Below are 14,571 nucleotides of genomic sequence, written 5' to 3' on the forward strand. Positions count from 1 at the left end.
ATTTATCGAGCTAGCAAACAGCCATTGAGGCACCTGTTCGGGACGTACCCTGTAGAAATTCCTGTCAACGATAAAAGGATCAAACGGTGGAGAAAAAGCCCGCAGGATGTTTGTCAAAACTCTGTTTGTGGACTGAATGGCTTTCCCAGATTGGCAGGGACTGTTTTTGGTATTGACTGAGGGACAGTTGTAAAAGACAACCTCTCACCGGACCTCTGGCATACACCAAAGAAAGCCACCTCACCTCTCCCCCGGATCTCACAAAACACAATCCCCCCCGCCCCCAGGGAAGACAGACCGCAATCGGACTCGGGCTTGCACCTTTTGATTGGATGAACGGCCGCAAACATTCTATGTCATTTTCTTTTAAAGCTTCACTCGTGCTTGTAAAAAACCGAGGTCTCACTGAAAGAATGCCCTGACGTGGTTGCTTCCAAGCTAGCTGGTTTACAAAGTTCCTTTTCGCTTTAACGATGATTTCCAAGAAGGGAAATAATCTATCTGTAATCTGTCAACACAGGCACCTTCTACTCCGTTAAGCCACGCGGTCACCACCAGGAAGATGAACGCACCAGGCCGACCCGGAGTTTTCGCCAATTCGTCTCCAAGCCTCCCAAGAGGGAACATAAACAGGCCTTATTCGCAGACACAGGCCCTCAGGCAGGGAGACCACCGGGTCACCGCTGCTGCCCCTGCCAAGAGCCACCGAAACTTGAACTCGGATCGCTGGATTCAGAGTCCAGAGTGCTAACCATTACACCATGGAACCAAGCCCACTGCCCACTTCTTGCCCGTGACGAAGGCTTCTGCTCTACGCACACGTCTCGCTCTGTCGCACGGCCAAGTCCAGAGTGAGCCAAGTTGCGCCCAGAGTGCTGCGTGTGGCGGGTCACTTCCGGAGCCGTCCCTGGTGGTCTAGTGGTCAGGATTCGGCGCTCTCACCGCCGCGGCCCGGGTTCGATTCCCGGTCAGGGAAAGTGGATCTGTTGCTCTTCCCCTAGGACCTGTGTGGTTCATTTTCTCTCTCTCTCTATCTGTGATTAAATCCTTACTTATATACATATGTCCATGAACGTTTCTGGAGCTCATGTAAATCACATCACATGACGGGCCGTGATCTTTTCGGTCACTTTGAAAGTTTTGCTCATGACAATCCTTTTCTATTGCGGCACGATGGCTGCCACCGAGGAAGGAAAGTCGTCCGCAGTTGGCTGCAAGCTTGCCTGAAGCGCAGGAAAGGACTTACTCGCGACGTGCCACTTAAAGACTGAAGAAGTGGGGGTCGGCCTCACCGAGAGCCCTGAGGATTAGCTCACGTGGTAGAGTGCTCGCTTAGCATTGTAGCGTTATGTTGGGTGTATTTGGATAAGAGCATCTGGGCTCTGAGCTGAATCACTGATCTAAAGAAAACCTCTCCCCCCCAAAGTTATCAGATTCCCTTAGCTCATCAGCTTGGAACTGGTTTGCATCAAAGTGACAGTTTTGGGGAGGATGGCACCAAGAAGAGGCCAAATAGTTTGGAATTCTGCTATGAGATGTCTGGAGAAAGGGGCCTGTAGGTGATAAAAACTCTTTGAAGTGGACAAGAGCCGAAATCCCGACATAGAGCTATGAACCCAGGCCAACCGGCATTTCCAAAAGATGGCATGGATTGACATCAGTCATAAATCAAGCCCCCCTCCAATAGGACACTGGGGGCTGAAACCGAAATCCAATCTCAAAAACTCAAGAACCAATCACCTCTTGATCTGACAGACTATAAGGAACAGCGGACAGTCTTTCTCGCTCTCTCTCACCTGAACCAGTAACTCGCTGCCACAGCTCAACCTGTAGCTCTGTTGCCAGAACCGGAACCAGAAACCAACTAAGTCTTTGCCGGCAACAGAAGAGTTAAACTGGGAGAAGGAGATTGAGCCGTACGAAGAATTCTTTTAAAGGACTTTATTAAATAAAGAACTTTACAGACTGCGCTGCCCGCCTGTGCCCACCTGATCAGTGGAGTTTTACAGCTGGACAATTGACTAAGTCGACTGTATACGAAAGTGTCAGTCATTTAAATAGCTATTTGAGTCTTAAGAAACTTGACCCTTGGAACAAACACGGCCCTGCTTTCCTCAAAGACTTTGTCTTCAAATAAGTACGGTGAGAGACCCTGCTTGCCAAGAAGTTTTTGTGCACAACCTTGGAGCCTTCAAACCAGTGGAAAATCTGTTTGGAAACGACTCTACTTTCGCGAAACCCCAACTTCCAGGTGTATCGACTGAGTGGAAGTTCTTGGACAAAGCCGAACCGGACTGCCTTTGTTCCAAACCACACGGACCTCGTGCCGTGTGCTGTTATCTGAGCCCGAAGCCAGAGAGGCCTCTCTGCGACGAAGTTCAGATAAGTTTAACCGTTTGGAGTTCATGATTCATGACATTTGAGAAATCAATTAGAAATGTTAATCTGTGATTCATAACTCTAGAATGTGTAATATCATTTAGTTTTCTTAAATATAAATGTGTGTTGCATTAAACTGTTTTGCTGATAATTTTAGAAATAAAATCTGTCAACGCCGAGAAATATCTTCTCATTCCTGTTTAACTGTTTAGTCTGAAATTGACACAAGTTAATAGACATTAGATTATTGGTGGCCCTGCCTATCCTTAATCATTGAATAATAATCAGTTAAGGGAAATTGTGGTAACAAGTAATGATAGGATCTTTCTCGGCACCTAAACGTGAATGAGACTGATATATATGTAACGAGAAGTTACCTGACATAAATACTAACCTGCGTAGTTATTTAATGTCTGACTAATAATACTAACGAGAGACTCACCTTCGTCTTACTAACCGGTATTGTAGTCAATGTGTTTATAACCTTTTTTGTTTAACGATTTGTGTTATCATATGAGATCCCATGGTCTTTGTTTTGGTCACGGAAGTGATTTGTCTTCGATTTGTTGATCTAGAGTTGAATTGTAATTAGTTTTTCCCTTTTGTATTATTAGTGTAGTGCTACATTTAGTCTTTGTTTTGAATACATTTGACAATTTATATCTTTGGAATTGGTGTCTGCGTCCAATTATTACAGAAATTGAGTTCTACAAGATTCCAGGATTCGTGATAAGGTGATACTATAAATTCACTTCTTTAATTGAAATGTATAAGTGTACCTTACGCTACAGCATGCGAGAGGCAGCGGGATCGATGCCCGCATTCTCCAAGGCCTCAGGCGCTCGTGCCCCGGTTTCGGGGGAGAGTCGCTCACTTTTCTTGCCGCAGACACAGGCGCAAGGCATTGCCTGTTTGCCGTAAGGTTATCAGACACAACGCGCCGGCGACGGCTGCAGCATTAGCACGCCGGCTGGCCCTTCCGAAGTTCCCCAAAAACGACCGAGATGCCGCTTCGACGTCGTAACCCCAGGAACGACCGCAAAGGCACTCCGACCCTCAATCTACCGATCCAAAGTTAGACCGAAGAGACTGTATGATGTTTTAGATTAAAGATAGTATGCAGACCGAGCAAGTTAGATTTATCGAGCTAGCAAACAGCCATTGAGGCACCTGTTCGGGACGTACCCTGTAGAAATTCCTGTCAATGATAAAAGGATCAAACGGTGGAGAAAAAGCCCGCAGGATGTTTGTCAAAACTCTGTTTGTGGACTGAATGGCTTTCCCAGATTGGCAGGGACTGTTTTTGGTATTGACTGAGGGACAGTTGTAAAAGACAACCTCTCACCGGACCTCTGGCATACACCAAAGAAAGCCACCTCACCTCTCCCCCGGATCTCACAAAACACAATCCCCCCCGCCCTCAGGGAAGACAGACCGCAATCGGACTCGGGCTTGCACCTATTGATTGGATGAACGGCCGCAAACATTCTATGTCATTTTCTTTTAAAGCTTCACTCGTGCTTGTAAAAAACCGAGGTCTCACTGAAAGAATGCCCTGACGTGGTTGCTTCCAAGCTAGCTGGTTTACAAAGTTCCTTTTCGCTTTAACGATGATTTCCAAGAAGGGAAATAATCTATCTGTAATCTGTCAACACAGGCACCTTCTTCTCCATTAAGCCACGCGGTCACCACCAGGAAGATGAACGCACCAGGCCGACCCGGAGTTTTCGCCAATTCGTCTCCAAGCCTCCCAAGAGGGAACATAAACAGGCCTTATTCGCAGACACAGGCCCTCAGGCAGGGAGACCACCGGGTCACCGCCGCTGCCCATGCCAAGGGCCCCAGGTCCCACCGAGACTTGAACTCGGATCGCTGGATTCAGAGTCCAGAGTGCTAACCATTACACCATGGAACCAAGCCCGCTGCCCACCTCTTGTCACTTCCGGAGCCGTCCCTGGTGGTCTAGTGGTCAGGATTCGGCGCTCTCACCGCCGCGGCCCGGGTTCGATTCCCGGTCAGGGAAAGTGGATCTGTTGCTCTTCCCCTAGGACCTGTGAGTAGATAGTAGGGTTTTTTGGGCGCGGCCTATTTTGTTATGACGTATGCCCTAAGCTTATTAATATTCCTACGTCATAATTGGGGGGCGTGATTTTAGAGTTATTTCCTTAATTATTCCTACGTCATATCCGTCAGAAAGTGTACACCCCTAAAACCCTGAACAACAAGGCCACCCATAAAGACCCCCCCCCCCCCCCCCCCCCTGAAGGCAACGCCCCGAAACTCTCCTCTCTATTTAAGACCCCGCGCTGCTTTTAGGCAATACCTCTTTAATTCTCAGCATCTGAAACATCCCGCTTCTTCAACATGTCTAGCGACATCAACATGAAACCCCGCAAGAAACAATCCCGGGCAAGGGTTCCTGTACTCACCAATTTGAAGATTGAACGCTCCTGGGTGTTGTTCTGGGGGGGTCGACGGGGTTACCGCTTTAAAAGGGATCCCAGCTATGTTGGAGTGGAGCTTTTTGCTTTGGGAGAGAAGGAGGGTACGTTGGAACCTTTTGAGACGGTGATTGAATACTCTTTTGAGGACTGGTTGAAGGTGATGGCATGGAGAGACCTGGGGCTTGTGGATAAGACTCTAGAAGGCTTGCAAGAGGGTCCAAGAGAAGGCGAAACGGAGTCTCCGACTCAGAGTTTTGAAAGGTGTGAATGGGAAAGCTTGCAGAACTACGGTACAGTGGTGAAGAGTCTATCTCTAACTACTGATCGTAAGGTTTTGTTTAGCAGTACCCTGATTACAAACCCTATTGAAGGGGTTGTGGAGGATCCAGAAAAACAGGTTACTGAAATTATGTTTGACGCCGTGGACTGGCCGTTCTTGAAAGAGGTCATAAACTGTATAAATGATGGTTTTGACATCTTGACCAAATGTTCACAACTGGATTCTGTTAGAAGGAGAATATGCTGGATTATGGATTATATATCCCCCTTGAATGACGACGACGATGATAAAACAGACGACCTGTGGGGGGTTGGAGGGGGGTCTGACGGCTCAGGGTCTACTCTCTTCTAAGAGGGCGGTGTGTCGTGACGTAGTGAAGAGATAGGATAAAAGGCGCAACAATTCATTCATGGTTTAAAATTAAAGAGAATGTCTTACCCGAAAGCTGCGGAAGTCGACAGGCTCTACAGGCCTCTTCAAACCCGGGATCACCCCTGGTTCTATTCCCCAGATTTTGTATACACTCCGGAACCCTCTGACTGCGGTTACCCTCCAAGACCTCAGACCCCGGTCCCTCAGGACGAAACAACATGCGGAGCGATGGATGTCCAAATGAGTCTCGGGGATCCCCAGCCTCTGGAGCTCATGGAGGGCCTCGATTTTGCCGAACTGTCTACCGTCTGTGCGTCTCAGTCCAATGGATGTAGAAACACCCCACAAACCACCAGGCGACCCAATGAGCATCGGACGGTCTCGGGGGCGTGATGAAGACGCAGGATTTATGCCCGGGGTAGGTGTCCAAGTAAGCAGAGTGGTTAAAAGCACCCTGGTGTATATTCTGAGTGCTCTCATCGACCGAGCTCTGAAAGAAGTCTGTCGGGGGTGTGAAGTGAATCACCCCAGTCAGTTGAGACACAGTTGTTTGTTTGAACCAGACCGTTACTATTTCCTGTTCTATTTCAACGTGTTTTACAGAAGACTGAACAAACAGTGGCTGAAACCGGCACTAATCAAGGCTCTGTCTTACTCCCACATACATGTCACTGCTGGACAAGTCCAGAAAATCATAGATGAGATTTTGCTGGAGCTGAAAAAGGAGCCGTTTATAATAGAGAAACTTGGGCAGCTGCTCAATGACCTGGATGAGCCAAGTAGAAAAACCGCTGGCAAGCTAAAAGCTTATTTCTTCCGTAAAGAAGTTAAAGCTGGGGGCAGCGACGAAGAATTCGACATCTACGCCACTGATTCAGACTCTGACCTGAACTAAGGGACTTTGAACATGGGGAATGTTCTGGACTGCTGCTGCAACTGGTTCTGTCATCAACACTCTGCAGCTAACCTGAGAGCGCTATTACACCATGTGCTTGACAGAAAAGTAGCCAACGCGAGCCTTTTCTCTACAGATTTAACCATCGATGAGGATCAACTTTCAAACCTGGAAAAGTTAATGGTTGCTGTAACAAAGACCGGGGGGTACGAACACTGGGATGAAGCGCTCAAGGGGGCCAAGAATGATATTAGGCCATTTCATCAACATCTGTATGACCTTTTACTGAGCATGTTTAATACCCCTCTGTTTACTTTTAAAATAGGTCATATTGTTGTTTTATTTACATATGTAACTGAGGTGTGTGCCTACAAGATAAAGAAACAGGTATTTGTTGATATAGATCAAGTAACCAATCATCTGATTTCTTTTTGTCTGGACCGTAGAAAAAATTGTTGTGTATGTTATACTTTTCTCAAATGTCTAAAAAGGGGTATCTGCTCTCCTGAAGTTGAATAAAAAACCTTGTATAAAAACTTTGCGCATAGTGTGGGTCTGTGTGTTTATTTGGCAGAATGACTCGGCAAGCTCCCCAAATGCATGAACTATACTACAACCCAGCCAAGATTGGGGGTTTGGCGGGTAAGAAGGGTTTTCAAAGAGGACTCGCTGAGGCCGGCGTGAAGGTTAATGATGTGGTTGTTTCAGAATGGTTACGGGAACAAGACGCCTATACCTTACATAAACCTCTCAGGATTAACTTTAAAAGAAACCGTGTATATGCAACTGACATAGACTCACAATGGCAAATGGATCTAGTCGATATGTCAAATTTATCAAAACATAACAATGGTCACAAATTTATGTTGATGTGTATCGATGTGTTATCAAAATATGCCTGGGCTCGCATTCTACATAATAAAACAGGTCGGGCGGTGACAAGGGCCTTTGAGGATATATTGTCCCAGGGACGATGTCCTAAAAAACTGCAGACTGATAAAGGAAAAGAGTTTCTCAACAGAGAATTTCAGAATCTACTGAAGAGACACAAAATACATCATTTCACCACCGGTAATGAGCTTAAGGCATCGGTGGTGGAGAGGTTTAACCGCACCATAAAGACCAAAATGTGGAGATATTTTACAGCGGTCAACACGTTCAAGTATTTTGATAAAGTTCAGGATTTTATCGATGCTTACAACCAAGGGTATCACGCCAGTATTAAAATGAAGCCTATAGATGTTGATCAAAGTAATTCTTTTAAGGTCTATAAAAAATTATACGGCCCATTTATTAAGAAGGGGAAAACTACTTATAAGTTCAACATCGGTGATGTGGTTCGCGTTTCAAAGCTAAGGAGTACTTTTGCCAAAGGTTATGAACAAACATTTTCTGACGAATATTTTACAGTTACCGAACAGGTGGCTAGAGACCCCCCCGTGTACCGGTTAAAAGACTATGACGGGGAGGATATAGAAGGAACGTTTTATGAAGCCGAGTTACAAAAAATTATTGTGGGTAAAGACATTGTATACAGAGTTGAAAAGATATTAGCTGAGAAAACCCAGAACCGGAAAAAATATGTGTTGGTGAAATGGCTTGGATGGCCTGAAAAGTTCAATAGTTGGGTCCCGGAACAACAGGTTTGTGATATTCAAGCCTTATAACAACATGCCCGCTGGTGTGATGGGGTCATTACTTTCGATACTCAAGATGGAATCAGGAGGCTTCTACGTGACTCTACCCAGTAACGCCTCTCTCGATATATACCCTAAAAATGAAATATCCAGTTACACGGTACAATTTGGAAAATCTATAGATCTAAGGGGGTCGTGGGAAGTGGGGTTGGCGGAAATACAGTATCCTTACACTTGGGCTGTTTTACAAGATAAGGATGCCACCTTCGCCATTTTTGACGATGTTAAAAAGAGTCAATGGACATTCACGATGCAAGGAGGTTATTATGACAATGTGGATACAATATTAGATGAGATGCATAAACAGTTCTCAGAAGGCACCCCCAACATCAAGCTATATTACAACCCTATTAAAAACAGAGTGTACAAGGTGTCAAAACCTGGTATTAGCATTCAAACCAAAGGACAACTGGGGCGTATATTAGGGTTCTATTCTGACACAGAGAGCAGGTTCTCAGAAGTGGTGGCACCCTTCCCGGCTGACATCAGTGGCGGCTTTTACACTCTTTATGTGTATACGGATATCATAACACACCAGAGGGTCGGGGATAGCTATGTCCCCCTTTTGAGAAATGTACTTATTAAAGGTAAAAGCAATGACATGGTCACAATTACTTATGACAAGCCACACTACGTACCAGTCTCAAAGACCCACTTTGACAACATCACGATCGAAGTAAAATCGGATCAGAATATCAACGTACCTTTCCGCTTCGGTAAAGTTATTGTCAAACTACATTTTCGACCCCTGAAACAGTGTGTACATTATTAAAATGGCTACCTCGAGGGGTTATGTAGATCCTAGCGCCTATGTGGATTATTACAAGATGCAAGCCGTGAACGGCTTGCCCGGTTTTGTAGGAGCCCCCACAATGTATGGAGCCGGTCTAGGAGGACTCTTTCGTGGTCTCTTTAGAATGGCCGTACCCCTGCTTAAGAGAGGCTCTGCTATAGCCAGACCCCACTTGAAATCAGCGGCTAAAAATATTGTTAGTGACGTGTTCACCAATGTTATGAACCGGGCAGCTAGCCATGAGCAGCAGGAGGGTTCGGGTCTCATGGTAATGGCGAGGAGGGGGGGTAAAAGAAGAAACAGTATGTGTCCACCAGGGCGACGAAGATCCGTGGCTAACAAAAAACGAAGAAGCTCTCATTCTCCAACATATCGTGGAAACACTCGGAGAAGGAAGCAGCACAAGAAAAAACCTGCAAAAAGAAAGTCTCAAAGAAAGACAAATAGAGCCTCAGGATACATCTTTTAAAAATGTCTTTTGTCCACAGTCTATCGGAAGAATGCGTCAAATCAGAACTGGATCTGTTTACAGTTCCATACACTCAAACGAGTATAGATAAGAGCATATATGTAGAGATACCCCCTCTTTCCGCAATTTCAGATACGGCCCCTCTGGAGTTTTTTATTGCTGGCAATGGCGAGGATTATATTGATTTGAATAACACATTTATTTTAATGAACTGTAAAGTGACTGATGAGGATGGCGATGCAATCGAGAAGACGGCCAACGCTGGGGTCATCAATTACCCGGTGGCCACCATGTTTTCACAGGTGGATGTGACCCTGGGAGATCGGCTCATTAGTCAAAGCAGCAATACTTACCCCTATAGGGCCATGATGGAGTGTATCCTTAATTATAGTGAGGAGACCCTAAGCAAACAGTTCAGCCCCGGCCTTTTCTTCAAAGACACCCCGGAAGCTATGGACGACCAGGATCCAGAGGGACTCAATAAGGGTTTGCAAAAAAGAACGGCCTTTTCAACAGAAGGGAGGACCTTTGAGCTAATGGGACATATTCATGCAGACATATTTTTCCAAGAAAAACTCATGCTCAACGGGGTAGACATTAAAATTAAAATGATCCGTAGTAAAAGTGCTTTTTGTCTGATGACCCCTGATACTGAAAAATATAAACTGACCATATTATCGGCCTCGCTGTTTGTGAAAAAAGTATCCGTCTCCCCGGCGGTTAAACTAGGACATGCGCAGGCTTTAATGACGGCAAACGCCAAGTACCCGATCGAAAGAGTCTATATGAAAGTCCACAGTATCCCCGCAGGGACACGGGTGATGAACCAGGAAAATCTGTTTCTAGGCCAGCTCCCAAAACAGGTTATTATAGGTCTCGTGGATAATGATGCATTTACCGGGGTTTACAACAAGAACCCCTTTAACTTTAAACATTATAACGCGGAATTTATAGCACTGTACGTCGATGGTGTGCAGGTTCCATCCAGACCTTTTCAACCTGACTTTGAAAACGGCAACGCGGTTCGTGAATATTACAGTCTAGTACTGGCTACGGGTCGCCATCTCAAGGATCAACCTCTGCTGATCGATCGCCGGGAATACTGCAGCGGTTACACCCTGTACGGTTTCAACCTGACCCCTGACGAAGAGTGCGGACAACATTTTTCACTGATGAAGACGGGCAATATGCGTTTGGAGATGCGTTTCAAGCAGCCTCTACCACGCACTGTAAATATGGTCGTGTATGCTGTGTTTGACAACATTATTGAGGTGAATCAGAGGAGAAACGTTCCGTATGATTATTATTAAAATGAACACCAGAGAGCTCAACCACATCATGAATGCCCTGGACGGCTCACGGAAAGTGTTTCAAGGAGTCTACGCCTGCGACCAGCTGCCTAAATTTAAGATCAAGAATTTACCTGCAATGTACATAATCAACACACACCCTAAAAATATGCCCGGAGAACATTGGCTGGCTATTTATCTAAGGGAGGACCGCCGTGGGGAATTTTTTGATTCCTATGGAAACCCCCCGGATTTCAAACCTTTCCCTCGGAAGATCAATAACTTTCTGCTCAACAACTGTCAAGAAACCATTTACAGCGGTCGTCAAGTACAAAGTCTTCAGACCTTCACTTGTGGTCAACACTGTGTGTTTTTCTTATATCATAGATCTAAAGGAAGGTCATACCCCGATATTATGTCCTTGTACAGTGAGGATTTAGGCCAAAATGATAAAAAAGTGGCAGAGTTTGTCAGGACACTGTGGACCCCCCCTTATAACACAATTACTTACGACCCTAGCCAGCCATGTATACAGATGGGGTGTTCTTGTGAGGATTTTAAAAGATGTCATGCGTGTTAAAGTGAAAAAATAATGAAAACAGCCTTTGAATCATTAGTTTTGTTTTTATTCAACACAAATCTTATACAAAGCAGGGTTATGTTATAAATAAATGTACAACATTTGAAAATAAAAATAAAAAATAAAAAAATTGTTTGTCGGTTCCTTATTTACAGGGGAGACAAATAAAAACATGAGATTAATAAGCTTCCCAACGATGGATAGATCCTGAGGAGGGTTGCTCAACACGGTCAGAGTAATGAGATATCGGCGTCAGATCAGTCACCACCTCTTTACACAGACGGATTTTTTGTCGCGTTTCCTGGTTAGGGACTGTTGATTGGGGCATGTTCAGACAGGCCATCGCCTGTAGGAAAGCATTCCAGCCTACAGGTCGGCGACTATCGGGTACCTTATTAGTGCTAGTGACACTCTTCAACAAATCAAACATGTGTGAACCTTTGATCAGTTGTCCTTTAAAAACAAATTCACCCTGTTCATTCCAAGTCGTTACCCGCGGTTTCTGAACCATTTTGTGCAGAATATATTCTGCATGTCTTTTGCTTCTGGCCGGCATGTTTCTCAAAACATCCGTTACAACATCTCCCTCTGAACTCTCAACAGGTTCGGGCACCGCAACATCTTTATCAACCGTACCCCCCGCATCAGTCCCAGAACCATTTTCTTGAGAGGCCATGGTTAAAGTTAAAATGTTTTGATCTTTTTCACCCTGTCTAACCAGACGGAGGTAGCACTGTAACGTGTTGCTATACATCTGGGCTTTGGAATACTGATTTAAATCGGCCCTGGCCAGTATAGCTTTCATTTCAGAGTCCAGGTTGTTTTCGGCCGTTTGTCTAATGGGCTCTGGCCCGACAACATTTTTTCTCAGTTTCTCAAGCTGCTCCTGAGGGATCAAAAACATTTTCTGAGCATATTCCATTATTAACCCACTCTGGAAGCTAGAAGACTGGTTAGGAAAGGCACGGCTATGCTCAACAGCGGTCCTATAAAACCTCCGGTTTGATTAATCTTCTTTCTTTTTCTTTTAATAGAATACTTCTTATTAGCGATGATCTTGATAACCGCTTTTTGTTTTTTGAGTTTAGAATGTTGAGAAGGGGTTAGGGGTATATTACCGCGTAAGATGTTAAAAGCTATTTCACACAGGGTCTCGATCAAATCCGAGGGGGCCCCTGCCAGCACAGCTTTCCTATGGCGCGGGCTCCCCTCAAATAACATTTGCAAAAGCGGCAGATTTCTTTTAATCCGAACAGACATTCTTATTTATTTCCTTTTCTTTAGCACATACACTGCCGGCCAATCGGGCGGGCACAAACCTGTTCTGAGGCGAAAGTCTTCTGGGGTTTGTGCTTTTAAGTCCACAATCAAGTACCCGTAGGGTTTTTTGGTGGCATCCTCAAATGCCTCCAAAAAGAATTTGGTCTGGTTAGGGTACATTTGACGAGCCAAGACGGTGACCTGTAGTTTATCTCTGGGGTTTTTAAAAAGAATTATATAATTGGCATTTAAATTAATAGTGCGGCTTTTTTTACCTTGAAAAAATAGATTTTGAACTAAATAAATAATACTTAAATTCCTATGATGAGTGTACTTTGTGAAAGCTTTTTCCACTTCACTGTTGTCACCGGCCTGCTCCATCAGGTCATCAAGGATCACTAGATTAGTTTGTCCGGGCGGGAACAGGTCATCGTCACACAACGAGGCGGGGAGACCTTGCACAAATTTCAGATTATTTTTTTTTGATGCCAAATCATCGTAGAGAGGTTGCCAGCAAGAGTAACACCACACTATGTTGTCAAGAGCTTGGGACACGGTTGCGTCCACATCTTCTATGATGTTCTTTATAAGATAGCTCTTACCCGAATTGGAGGGACCGGCTATAATACAGGAGAAAGGGTGTTGAAGTCTGTTATCAAAACCACTGCTAATATCCATAAGGCAGAGTGGTATAATCAGTCTTCAACACTCTTTTATTGTACACCACCCTGAACCGTTTGTTTAGTGATCTATTTTCCAATGTGTACCCCTTTTTATTGTGATAGATCTGATTTCCGGCTGTAATAATCTCGCGAGGAGGCGCGTCTTTCTCGGTTACAAAACTTTGTACCAGGGTCGTCAGAGACTTGATGTTAATGAGCTTGTTGTTACAATGGTTCAGAGTGAAACCCTTAACTTTCATACAGGTCTTACCCGCAGCCGTTCTGTATGCGTAAGTCTTAGGACCCCCTGAAACAAACTCCACTATGTGGTCCTGAGGATCTAGCTCGCTCGTTAACTCCCCAAGGTAGTCCCCGAGGGGAGGGACCCAATCCCCTGGCCTGGTGACAAAGATTACAGAGTCAGTATCATGATAGAGCGTGCGTTCCTGCAGCTGATCCATTAAGTTGTACAGTTCAAGCTGGGCGTAAGCCGTGGTAAAAACCGCTATGAAAACATTAACGTTTCCCTGTTTGGTGGGGAAATCTTTAGGGGCCCTCCACTGGACCTGTGCCACGTGGTCATTTAAGAATTGAAAGTGTGATACTGCATGTTGTTTGGAAAAGATAAATTCTATAAACTGTTCAGGGGTTTTAATCAAGGTTGTGTTTAGACGGTTATTTCTTTCCCCAAACTTACCCCACAGACTGTTTAAAATCAGTTTGGACATTTGTCTCTTGGCGGGGTTTACAGTTATGTTCCCCGGCTCTAGACGGATCCCTTCCTTTTCAAAATATTGCTGAACGTACCGCTCTTTGGCAGCGGAGTCAACACACCATGAGGGATAGCCCGATGCCTCCTGTTTCCCTTTCAGATGGGTCATAATGTACTCAGCAAAAAGAGTATCAGATTTTTCAGAAAAATGCCAAACCTCATACACCTTACCGACTCTGTAACCTTTCTCCACCGCCTTGTCAAGCTCAATGCTACACCAGACACCCGTCAGCGCTCTCTCGTCATCACTGTGCAGACAAGAGGTATTTTGATTTTCAGTTTCCACACACGTTCTACACAGAGGGAACATCAATTTTCCCGAACACCTGTAAGGCAACACGGGTAGGAACAGCTCACGAGGAGGGTACATGGTGACTTTGATCAAACCAAAGTACTGTCCGATTTCGAGAAAGTCACGATAAACAATGGTTGGATGCCCCACCGGGTACATTTTGGTCTTGTTGACATAAGGGTACAGACTGGTGAAATCATAGTAATCTACTCTCTCACCCTCCTTTACCTCATAATGTAAACAGAGGGCGTTGGTACGACCCCCAAATAACGCATCCCTGGGCTCTAGACGTTCAGGAAAGTCCAAGGTTTCCATAAACCGTTGTACCCCCACATCCTGTTGCTTCAGGGTCGTCCACGCGTGTTCCCAAATCACCAGTACATTCAA

General features: G+C 45.1%; 3 non-coding genes across 3 annotated transcripts; 2 read left to right on the forward strand and 1 right to left on the reverse strand.

Moving 5' to 3' along the window:
* Window positions 1–904: 904 nt before the first annotated feature.
* Window positions 905–976, forward strand: trnae-cuc (transfer RNA glutamic acid (anticodon CUC)). The gene has a single exon. It is a non-coding gene; the product is annotated as a tRNA-Glu (tRNA).
* A 3,246-nt stretch (window positions 977–4,222) lies between these two features.
* Window positions 4,223–4,294, reverse strand: trnaq-cug (transfer RNA glutamine (anticodon CUG)). Its single transcript has one exon. It is a non-coding gene; the product is annotated as a tRNA-Gln (tRNA).
* A 36-nt stretch (window positions 4,295–4,330) lies between these two features.
* Window positions 4,331–4,402, forward strand: trnae-cuc (transfer RNA glutamic acid (anticodon CUC)). Its single transcript has one exon. It is a non-coding gene; the product is annotated as a tRNA-Glu (tRNA).
* The last annotated feature ends 10,169 nt before the right edge of the window (window positions 4,403–14,571 follow it).

This window comes from Amia ocellicauda, chromosome 6 (genome assembly GCF_036373705.1).
Source record: "Amia ocellicauda isolate fAmiCal2 chromosome 6, fAmiCal2.hap1, whole genome shotgun sequence".
NCBI lineage: Eukaryota > Metazoa > Chordata > Actinopteri > Amiiformes > Amiidae > Amia > Amia ocellicauda.